The 8,478-nt window shown below is 45.7% G+C and overlaps 2 non-coding genes across 2 annotated transcripts; one reads left to right on the top strand and one right to left on the bottom strand.

The window, feature by feature from the left end:
- Positions 1 to 1,295: 1,295 nt before the first annotated feature.
- trnal-cag (transfer RNA leucine (anticodon CAG)) lies at positions 1,296 to 1,378 on the top strand. The gene has a single exon. It is a non-coding gene; the product is annotated as a tRNA-Leu (tRNA).
- Positions 1,379 to 7,479: 6,101 nt separating this feature from the next.
- Positions 7,480 to 7,553, bottom strand: trnan-guu (transfer RNA asparagine (anticodon GUU)). Its single transcript has one exon. It is a non-coding gene; the product is annotated as a tRNA-Asn (tRNA).
- Positions 7,554 to 8,478: the final 925 nt, after the last annotated feature.

Raw genomic sequence — 8,478 nt, forward strand, 5'->3', positions numbered from 1 at the left:
GACCAAAGGAAGAACCCCCAAAGTCAGGACCCTGAGATCAAAGTGAACGCTCTGATCTCAGAGGTCTGGGATATTTCCCATCCCATGGCCCTTCAAATAAGAGCCCTGTGTCTCTGTCTCAAAGTTTTCAACCGTATTTGTTTGTTAAATTAAAACCAGACGACCACTGTGGTCCTTTTTACACGGTAAGTAAAGCACAGATGCCCTGGTGGACCTGTTGGCACCCTGGACTTTGAATCCAGTGACCTGAGTCCAAGTCTCCGTTCCAGCAGGTTTCCTGCAGCCTTCAGCAGAGCTGCCATGTTTCTCTGTAGAGAACTAAGTGATGCTCTCAGCAGGTTGAGGGCACCACCAACAAGTGAGGGATGAACCTCTGACTTCCTTCTTGTCAAACAGGAAACTCCTAATACGTCATTTGAGTAAAGTACCTCATATTCCTGACATCCAAGTAGTAGTGAAGTGGAGGAAGAAGGGAGGAGATCTCCAACAGGATCCTTCTTTCCTCTGTCCTCCTTGATCTCATGGATCACCACAGTCAAGGGGAGACCCAAGCTCCCGGATAGATCTGGCACTCAGGAACTGCTGAGTTTTCCAGTGGACTTTGTTCCATCCATGGTTCAGGAACAGGACTCCTCCTGGTTAACCTGGTATCTTTCCACCCAACTGTGGGTTCTTGGAGAATTTTTCATGTCATGTCAAGAAATCAGGCTGGTGGGTTTTTCAATGAGAGAAATTCTGGTAACTTAATTAAGTGGCATGTTTGTTGAAGCAGTAATTAACTGATAAATTAAGGAAGGCCTGGCCAGTCTTTACTCCCAGGTCATACGATGGAGTTAGAAAGTCCTGAATCAATCTGGAGTTCCTTGATTTCCTTGTGGTTCATGATCCTTTTTCCAATGTAGTCTGGAACAAGAGCAAGATGAACCTCCAAATATCAACAGGTTGATTGCAGGTGATGTCAAGTGGTATTTAGAGGAACCACCTCCTTGTGTTTGGTTCCATGGTGGAACGGTGAGCACTCTGAACTCTGGATCCAGTGATCCCAGTTCTAGTCTCAGAAGGACCTTCCTGTCTGGAATGTGTCCCATGTAACAAACTGATCAAGAGATGTTATGTGGTTCTAATGTTCTGGTTCATTTCTTGTCCTTTAGAAAAATGAAAATCATTTCTTACTGCCATGAACACAGACTGTGTGTTTAATGTTAACAATAAATGGAACAACTAAGGAGCCAGTAGCTCCTGTGAAAAAAATTCTACTTTGTCAGTGAATGAATTCAGTCTGCATCGAAGTTTCTGTCAGGATGGCCGAGCGGTCTAAGGCGCTGCGTTCAGGTCGCAGTCTCTCCTGGAGGCGTGGGTTCAAATCCCACTTCTGACAAAGGACATTTTCTCCACATTCCTATGCATCCACAATGGTACATTCCAAACCCAGTTGAAGCTGCTCTCCACTGATGGGAGTGAGTGGTTGAACTGGCAGCAGAGGAGGCAAAGGAGCTTCCCTGTGACGGTCCAACATCGCCTGGTTTCCTCCAACATGGAGCAGCCACCAAAATCTAACTTAAATGTTGGATCAAAGTCTGCTGAAGAAATGTGTTTTCTTTCAAGTCACATTTTGTCCATTAACTTCATAATCAGAGTCTCCATCTCATCACATGACTAAAGTCTGGGTTCTGTATTGGTGGTAAAATATCCTTCCGTGCCCCTCACTAGTTTGCACACAGAAAAGCATATTTTACTGGTTTCAGATCTCTTAGCTTGTTCTCTCTCTTAAACCAGCTGAGGCAGCTTTCATTGTGTGATTCATTTTAAAATATAAATATGGAACAGAACCATTGGAATCAGATGTCAGGACATTTGAAGGAATGTCAATCTCCTGTTGAAATGTTGCAGTGTGCAGCTGAGGCTCTCTGGCAGTGGCACCAGGAGCCCCAATGGCAGAACCTGGACCCTCCTGGAGGAGAACCACAGGTGAGGGCCTTCTTGGCTCCAGATTGATGGAAGTCAAGTGTCTGAGGCTGTTAGCAGCCATGAAGTTGATCTGGTTGGCACTGGTATTTGTTCTTGCTGCAGCTCAGGAGTGATTCAGGAGAAGAGTTTCAGAACAGCCGAGGTTGGGGACTGGAATTTTAGAATTTCCCCTGGAACCAAACAACCTTGGAGGGTAAAAGCTCCAATCATAGCCACTCAGATGCAGCAGCAGAAGAAGCTGTCATCCACCCTGACAGTCAGAGCATCAAGTCAAGAAAACATCACCATCTTGTAGTTCCAAACCTCCACCTGTCAGATTCAGCTACTTCTTATTGTGGGACTTTAAATTTGAACACAATGGAATTTGGACAAGGAGTTTTCCTTCCAGTCCAAACATCATCGTCCAGCCTCCAACCAGAGGTCCATCAGTTATCATGGAGCCACAGGTGGAGTCTGGATTCTTTTCTGGAATGAGACGGCAATGACAGTCCTGCCAAGTGACATCACTCACATGAATGGATGACTTCAGTCACGTGACTGGAGGACTTCAGTCACGTGACTGGAGGACTTCAGTCACGTGACTGGAGGACTTCAGTCACGTGACTGGAGGACTTCAGTCACGTGACTGGATGACAGTGTAGATGCCAATGTAGAGGTTGGGGAAATAGTCTCTGAGAATCCAGCTTGAAGCCACAGCCTCCTTGTTTTCCAAAAACCCAAACAGCGACCATCAGTCTCCCTCCAATCCTGTACTTGGGTAAACAACAAAAACAGAGTAAAAGTCTCTGGCAACATATTTGTTTCCTGTAGGGTTTCTTCATGTATGTGTGGTGTATCTGCTCTCCCAGAGGACTGCCATCTTTGTTCTGTGGGCTGACATGTTTTAGTGTCAGCACAGGTCATAGCGCTGTGACTGAACTCTCATTCTCCTCCAAGTATTATTTCCACCTCACACTCCTGCAGATATTCAAGTGAACAGGGAACACAAATTTATGCTCAACTTCTCCTGTGTATTCATCCACAGTCACTAAACAACAACCAAACCAAACAAAAGAGGTTTGCTAGCATGGCGATCAGCTGTAGTTCACCATCTTATCCAGGTCACATGACTCAGGAGTGGCGTGGCCGTCTGGCAACCAAAGGGTCACTTTCTCCAGTGACCATGTCAAAGTGTCCTTGAGTAAGAGACTGAACCCCTAAATACTTCTGATGAGTAGGTTGGCTCCTTGCATGGCAGCCTTCAGCATCAGTGTGTGAGTGTGTGTGAATGAGAGGACATTGTTCAGCTCCTTGATTGCTGCTGAGGTAGAAAGGCTCTGTACAAACTGAGTCCTTTTACCATTTCTTTCCTGCTTCTAGCAGCGCTGTTGTCACTTCCTGTGACCGTGGGAGGAAAGGGGTCCCCCTTCAGAATCAGTTTGATATCATTGTTACTTCCTCTTCAACATGCCTTTAGCAGACCAACTCAGAGAGTAGCACAGTGAGGTAGTGTGGCTGAGCGGTCTAAGGCGCTGGATTAAGGTTCCAGTCTCTGAGGAGGCGTGGGTTCAAATCCCACCACTGCCATCATGTCTCAGGTCACTGGAGAGATGTGGCAGGTCTCTAACTACCTCTCCTCTGTCTTCCACTGAGGTCTTCAAACCTGTGACCAAAAGAAGAACCCTCCTCTGAGTCCACAGACCTGAGCATCGCTGCTCTGACTACCAGGTTACCTCCTGGTGACCAGGGTGAAGTCAATGGGGAGGTAGTCAGTTGTTTTATGACAGAGGCTTCATTGTGAATTAAATAATTTTAATTCTTTTCTTGTAGTTTCATGCTGTTTCGATTGAAAAAGGCCAGTTCCTGGAGAAGATCTTCTAGGGGTCCAGGTTAAAGCGGTGCCCCAGCTGGCACCAGGATCTGACCCAGGTCCTGCATGGGAGATACTGTCAGTTCTGTTCTGCCCTGCTCACAACCACAGGCTGGTGTTGAGGCCTGCAGCAACCAGGGCCCCAGTCACCAAGAGTATAAAGGATGGTCATTGTGGCAGTGGGAGGAGTCAAAATGAAGACCGACCAATGTGAGCAGGACGTTCCTGGAGAAGTCAGAAGAACTTGACCATGTTTCCTACAGTACCCAGGAGGCCTGGTAGTTGTTGAAGGAAGCTCCAAAAGCAAAGAGCAGACAGCAGGACATCAAAAGAAAAGATCCAGACACTAAAACTACAAGTAGAAACAAGAAGAAACACTAAAAGCTTTGGAAAGATACTACAAGGTTGGATATACATTCTTATATACACTACTATTCTCATTGACTCCTAAAGAGGGACAGGAAACATTAGAATGTGGATCAGATCAGCTGATTTCAGTGTTGAGTCCATCCCTCCATCCACTTTCTATTCTTGTCCTTTCAGGGTCACGGGGGGGGGGGGGCGATCGCAGGTGACATTGGACAAGAGGCAGGGTTCACCCTGGACAGGTCAGAATTCCTGATGATGTCATCAGGGCTTTGACAGTAGCTAGAATTCTGTCTTTGATCTCAGGAGGACATGAAAGAAACACAACTGAGGAAAGAAGAGGAGAACATTCAGCTTCATTAGAAACACTTGAACTGTTCAACAGTAGAATTTGTTTGAAACAGTTTACAACACTGAGTGACAGGATTGAAGAGGGAAGATTTTCTACTTTAAAATTTAATTCTAACTTTAAACTGTGGATGAACATTTTTAGTCGTTCATATTCTAACATACAGAGGAAGTCATGTCATTCCCTTTTTTAAAAAAGAAAAACATGTGAAGCTCCTCCCCCCAGCTCCAGATGGACAGACAGACATGAGAGTGGCCAGGAAGCAAAGAAGTGTTGTGCTCCTCTCCAGTGCTCTGGTGTTGTTGTGTTCTTCTCAGCTCCATCATGAAGACCTGCTGGCACTTGGCGCTGGTGGAAGTTTGCAGCTCTCACTGGAAAGTCCTGAGGCTCCTCCCACTCTGAAGCAGGCAGTTGCTCCCAGCCAGCCCACACTTTCACTCTCTGGTGTAGGAGTGAAGAACAAAATCAGAATCAAGAACCATCACTCTTTCATTGGGGCTCCTTTCTCCTTGTTCTGATCCAGAAACTCAACAGCTTCTATCATTGATTTGACAGGAAATGTTGATGACACACTGGGATTTTTGTTCTCCTGCTGTCACTGTCAAGTGCAGCTTAACATGAGCTTAGCAGGATCATTCATGTGTTCATGTTTCCAGCAGACAAGGAGGGAACCTGGGAGGACTTCAGTGACTCTGATCAGTGGTTCTCACTTCATCTTCTCAGTATAAAGTTCAAAGCGAGCTGGCCAGGAGTTGAACCTAGAATCTTCTGATCCGTAGTCAGACTCGTTATCCATTGCGCCACCAGCCCTGTGAAGAAGCTGCTATGTTCATGTGTCCTTGCTGTTACAGAAAAGCCCAACAAGGTGGTGGCATTTTCAGGGGACACAATGGTGCAGTGGTCAGCACTGTGGCCTCCCAGCAAGAAGGTTCAGCTCTCCTCCTATTTGGTTGCTAGGAACCTGAATCAGTCCTCAGTGGAGCCGTGCTGCTGAGGCTGAGTGAGGCTGAGTGAGGGACTGAGCAGGAGCCAGCAGGTCCAAGCAGGTTCAGGCAAACTCCCCTCAGTCCACCAACATCAAAGCAGAGGAACAGAGTTCATCTAACAAAATGATTCATATCATCTCCTCTTGGAATGTTCTGGAACTACAAGTACACTTAAAATGGCTGACTTATGACCACAGAAGGAACTTTGAAGTAGATTTGATTTATTTAAGTCAGTCACAGTCATTTTTTCAAGAATTTAGTTCAGGTAACTTGATTGTTTTACTAAGATGAGCTTTAATGTTATACCATTGAAAAAAGACCTTCATGTATTTATGATGACATCACCAATAGGAGCCTTCAGTCTGTCAGGGGGTAGAGTTCAGTCACCACCAATGACATCAGAGTCAGAGTTAGAGATCAAAGACAGACATTAAAGTCTCACGTTAAAGTCTCTCTTATTAAAAAAATTAAAGTGTTATATCTTTGAAAATATACTGCAATACATGAAATATTATATTTACATGAATGGTAACCTCGTTCTTATATTCTTTAATATACTGCAATAGTAATGGACCCTCTATGACACTGTAGTGATGAATCTATCAAGGAGTACAAATGATTATAATCAGAGAATTTTGAAGTAAATTTTGAGATCAGTTTGATCCTCTCTCTCTCTCTCCCTCTCTCTCTCTCCCTCTATCTCTCTCCCTCCCTCCCACCCTCTCTCTCTCTCCCTCCCTCTATCTCTCTCTGTCTCTCTCTCCCTCCCTCTATCTCTCTGTCTCTCTCTCTCCCTCTCTCTCTCTCTCTCTCTCTCAGGAGCTTTTAAATGAATATTTTAATAAAACAGAACAGGAGACTGAAGAGTGATCACTCAAACCCACAGGCTGAATGGGACATCTTTTAAAAATATTGAACCACTGAGTAAAACCATAGAAGCGCTCCTGTCTAGTCGGTGCTAACAAGTTAGCTGTTGAGTGAGTCCAGCTGTGCTGTCTAGGAATCCTGGTCAAAAGCCTCCACACATCAAACAGCTGGTGTGTTGGTGGATCTGTGGATCCTGCTGGAAGAAGCAGGGTGGAGCTCTGAATGGTTCCTGTCTCAAAGAGCTTCTCTGTGCAGCTCCCATCAGCTCCTAAAAACAGGAAACCAGCAGATTCACTGTTGAACGGTGGCATTAAAATGTCTCAAAAGCTGTCCTGTCCACCATTTGTTGGTGCAAAGACATTTAAAAACACCAGTTGAACATTTTCCAAAGTTGCTCTCACCTTCTTTCAAACACCTGGAATGATTTCCTCCAAATCAAAAGAAACTGGTAAAAAAACAACAACAAAAACTCCTGGAGAATCAAACTCCAGCCTCTGCTCCAACTGGACTTGGGACTTCAAATGACCCCCATTAAAAGCCTGCCTGCATCCCCATTCACTGACTGTTGTGCTGTGGGTCTCCTGGACAAACATGGCAGGGATCCTCTTGATCTCCAGGAGTTTAAAAAGAGCAGCTCTTTTAAAATGGGTTCTGGCTCCATTCAGGTTTAGAGAGCTGAGACTAAAATCACACATGAATGAAAGAGGGAACCCTAGAAAACAAGTCAGCGTGAAAGAGGAGCAGATTTTAAAACTCCTCATCATTTCCACCTCCAGGAGTGAAGCCTCCCAGGACCCAAGAGGCTCCAGCTGGCAGAGCTCTCACTGGTTTCTCCACCACCTCGCTAACCTGAGCTGGAGCATCTGAAAACCAAACAGTGACCCCCTTCACTCCAGAGCCGACTCCACAAACTCTGAGCCCCCACTTTACCCACAGCCAGCAGGCCTCCTCAACACTGCATGACACACGACGACTAAATTTAACACTTCTCATCAAGAGATCAGTCACAGGTGTCTACTGTGGAGGGTCAATCTGTCCGTCCACATTCAGATCATTAACACAGCGACTCCTAAGCACCAGTAGAGCCTGTTCATCGTCCCTGGGTGGGCTCGAACCACCAGCCTCTCAGTTAACAGCCGAGCGCGCTGACCGATTGCGCCACAGAGACTCTGAGGTACCTGCTTTTCATGAAGAGTTTTCAGGCTAAATTCAGTGTGTGAGGTCCACACTGCACATTTGAGGGACCATGAAGGACAGAGGAGAGTCTGACTGTCATGGTGAAAGCCTTCAGCACTAGAACTGAAACAGCCCCATCATCTTAACCCCCCCAGACCAAACAGGCTTCATCAGAAACAGACCCCCCTCCTAGAACATCCAGAGATCATCAGTCTGATTCATAGAACATGACAAACAATCAAGAACTTGTTATTGTTTGATCAGAAGCTGAAACAATGTTTCTATGTTTGTCTGTTCTGGTCTGAATGAAAGAGGAGGTTTTCTTGGTCATGTGACGTGGATGAGAGTTCAACTAGAACTTCCTGATTCAACAGGATTTGAGTTTGTTGGGATTTTGTCAAAGACACCAACCAAACCTCTGAGTGGTGCAGATGTCTGCTGCCTCCTCAGAGCAGACTGGAGCTCAGCCTCACTCACCTGTGGGAGCCCCAGCAGAGCCACCGTGTGATGGAGTTTCAGTTTAGGATCCAAGGTCCTGGATTGAATTGGTGTTTTGTGTTTTTAGGCCTCCTGGCACAGATGAATGAATGAACCATTGTTCCAGAGGGAGCTGGTGTCAGGTCAGTCCCTGTTTCTACAAGACCTCCTGCTGCAGAGCCAAACTGGGAAACATTTGAAACTCAAAATCCTGTTCTTGTCACAATCCTGCTCTCCTAAATCAAGCACTGTTCAGTCAATGGTAGAGCAGAGAGGTGCAGAGGAAGAGAGCTGGGACCAGAACCAGAGGTTGATGGATCAAAACCATCCTCTGCTAGAAGAAGAAAAATAAAATGAACCTGCATCTATAGAAATGTGTGTCTGTTAAAAAGAGGTTCGTAAGGATTTTGTCTTCCTCCACAATCACCAACCATTGTGAG

Source organism: Aulostomus chinensis, chromosome 1, assembly GCF_037954235.1.
Source record: "Aulostomus chinensis isolate RoL2024-O1b breed Wild chromosome 1, RoL_Achi_v1.0, whole genome shotgun sequence".
Classification (NCBI taxonomy): domain Eukaryota; kingdom Metazoa; phylum Chordata; class Actinopteri; order Syngnathiformes; family Aulostomidae; genus Aulostomus; species Aulostomus chinensis.